Source organism: Silene latifolia, chromosome 9, assembly GCF_048544455.1.
Source record: "Silene latifolia isolate original U9 population chromosome 9, ASM4854445v1, whole genome shotgun sequence".
In the NCBI taxonomy this organism is placed as follows: Eukaryota; Viridiplantae; Streptophyta; class Magnoliopsida; order Caryophyllales; family Caryophyllaceae; genus Silene; species Silene latifolia.
The window spans coordinates 57,342,609-57,345,785 of record NC_133534.1 but is presented as its reverse complement, the minus strand read 5'-3'; the positions used below and the strand labels follow the sequence as shown (position 1 = coordinate 57,345,785).

General features: G+C 32.7%; 1 long non-coding RNA gene across 1 annotated transcript; it reads right to left on the bottom strand.

Annotated features, from left to right (window-relative positions):
* Positions 1-1,989: 1,989 nt before the first annotated feature.
* On the bottom strand, positions 1,990-2,828 carry LOC141602704 (uncharacterized). Its single transcript, XR_012524623.1, has 2 exons — positions 2,598-2,828; positions 1,990-2,305 (listed from the first exon to the last, which is right to left on the bottom strand). It is a non-coding gene; the product is annotated as an uncharacterized LOC141602704 (long non-coding RNA).
* Between the last annotated feature and the right edge of the window lie 349 nt (positions 2,829-3,177).

Below are 3,177 nucleotides of genomic sequence, written 5' to 3'. Positions count from 1 at the left end.
ATTTATTGTCAATTATTTGCAATAAGTCCTTCTTGCTTTTAATGCCATATATCTCTCTCATAAATGTCATATCTCTCCCATAAATGCAAGTCTTCTGCGTCTTCTTCTTCACTTCAACATTGTTTCATTTGTAAGAAAGCCAAAAAAAAAAAAATCTCATTCATTGCTCTTTATTGTTCAAAATTATATATGCGTCTTACAATCAATTGTCGAAATTTACATTCTTAATATCTCAAAAAACTTGCGAACCAAAAAATGGCGGACGAAAATGGAGCCTTAATCGACGTTACGATGTTGGACGAAGATGATGATGATGTCATAATTCATGGAGGATTGACGGATAATAGTAAAGGTATGTATAATTAGGATGTTTATGTTGTGTAGAACTTATAGCTTATTATCATTCCCATTATTAGGGCACAAATCCAATTACAACTTATACTTTATAACTAGTTGAGTCAGAAAATCTAAAATTACAACAGAATGGTTAAAATTTTTTCTCCAATGTTTATCAACTTTTGTTGCTATTGTCAGACTGTCAAACTGCATTACAACATATTCTAAAATTACAATAGAATGTTTACATTTTTTTTAATGTCACCATGTCAACTACATTACTTCAGTTCATATTATTGTACATGTCGTTTGTATTTTTCACAAAGGTGTTTACTTTTAGGGCAAATGTCAACTGTCAACTAGAGTAAGGCATATAATGTAAAATGCAGTTGTTGTGTTGTATTTTATTGATGTCTATACTTTTTCTTCTAATGTGATCCTCTTAACTAGATTATGTCAGTTCATATAAATGCACATGTTGGTGGGTTTTTCAGAAAGGTCTACACTTTTAGGACAAATGTTATCCTGTCAACTATAGTAAGACATATAATTTATTGCACTTGTTGTTTAGTATTGTATTGATGTCTGTATTTTTTGGGCAAATGTCACCCTGTCCACTAGACTATCTCAGTTTGCATTTGTTGTTTAGTATTGTATGTCTATACTTATTGGGCAAAGGTCACCCTGTCAATTAGACTATCTCAGTTTGTACTTGTTGTTTTCTACTGTGTTGATGTCTATACTTTTTGGGCAAATGTCACCCTGTCAACTTCACTATCTGAGTTCATTTAAATGCACTTGTTGTTTTGTATTTTATCAATGTCCATACTTTTTTATCTAATGTGACCCTGTCAACTTCCGTAGGCACTTCCGTAGGTACTGATTATTCAAAGTCCCTGTCGGGGATATATGACAGCAGAAAAATGGGAAGAGATCTACTAGATGTATCGAAAACACTCACATGCAGTTGGTTTCAGCATTAGGAAAGCAACTTCTCGTAGAGCAAACGGGTCTGGCACACCCGAAGTCGAGAGATAATTTGTATGCTCATATGAAGGAAAACATGGGAATGGTTTACCTCATATTGCTATGACAACAAATTTCGGCCATCTTGTCAACATTTTTAACATTGTTGTTGATAGTTTAAGTTACTTTCTATGTGAACAAAATATAACGACATTAAAAGACTAACACACATACCAAAAATGTATCATTTCATTACAAAAATGACAACAAATTCAGGCCATTGTGTTACCATTTTATATCACTACAAACATCTCATAAATGGTTACTCAATGACTGAAGACACATAAAAAATAACAATAAAATTCCATAAACTTGTCACCATTTTGAAACAATGTTGTTAATAGTGTATGCTACATACTATGTCAATAAAAAATGATGCCATTAAATGAGTAACATACATAACAAAATGTCAACAGATATACCCCACTATGTTATCCTTATCATTTTATTACAATTGACCGATATTTAAATCAGAATGCAAACATTAGAAGACCAACCCACATACCAAAATGACAACAAATTTCGGTCATCTTGTCAACATTTTTAACATTGTTGTTAATAGTGTAAGTTACTTTCTATGTGAACAAATATAACGACAATAAAAGACTAACACACATACCAAAAATGTAAACAAATCCACCCATTTTGTCACCTTTTCATTTCATTACATTTGAACACCCAAATAATGAAGAAACATAAAAAGTACAACTGTGCAAAAAACTTGTCAATAATCAACACCTCCACTGCCTTTCGCTTGCCCTTATCTTTTGCACTCCCTAAACTAAAAGTCGCCTTCTTCCTCTTACCTACATGTATTGCCTCCTCATCTGTACAGGCAGCCACATCATTCTCCTCGACTTCATCCTCACTGCCACAACCTTCTTCCTCTTTCGACCAGTTGAAGATCTCGACTGGTTCATAGCCACCGCCCCTTCATCTGCCCCTTAAACAAAATGACAACAAATGCACCAACGACATACAATCAGAAAAAGAGAACATAATCAACAAAAATTATAATAATTATCATTTACCAAACATAAAAGAGAACATAAATTTTTATTTGCATGTCTCAATTTTATTTGTACCCCAAAAAAATTACCCCAAAAAATAATAATCATAACCATTTCTATTTGTACCCCAAAAAATTATCCCAAAATATAATAACAATAGCCATTTTTATTTGTACCCCAAAAATTACCCCAAATAATAATAATAAAAGCATCAGAAATACATACCTCCACCGACATCGTCACTCTTGCTTGTGGATCTTGTGTTCTTCTTCAGTGTGATACGTTTTGTTACCATTTTTATTGATAATGTTTTATTAGTTTTTGGCTAATTAGGAATGATCGGCAAGAAAATTAAAGGTTTCTTCTACACTCTTTAAAAAACCCAAACTTGGGTTACTATTGCTGTAACAGTATTTTTGAGCTTTTTCCCCAATTCTGCCCCTAGCTTTGTTTGTTATTACTTCCGTGCCATTTTTCCAATTCATCTTTTCCAATTTCTCCCTTTAACTACTCCTCATTCTCCATTTCTATATAATTAAATCATTTGTTGTGTTCCTTTCCAGTTTCTTGTATCCTCTATTTTATGTGGATCTTTAATTTCTTCATTCATGAATGTCAATCAATTATAAGGCGAAATCCCTTTTTTTTTGTATTTTTTTGTAGGAAAAACCCAAACTTGGGTTACTGTTGCTGTAACAGTATTTTTGAGCTTTTTCCCCAATTCTGCCCCTAGCTTTGTTTGTTATTACTTCCGTTCCAATTCATCTTTTCCAATTTCTCCCTTTAACTACTCCTCATTCTCCAT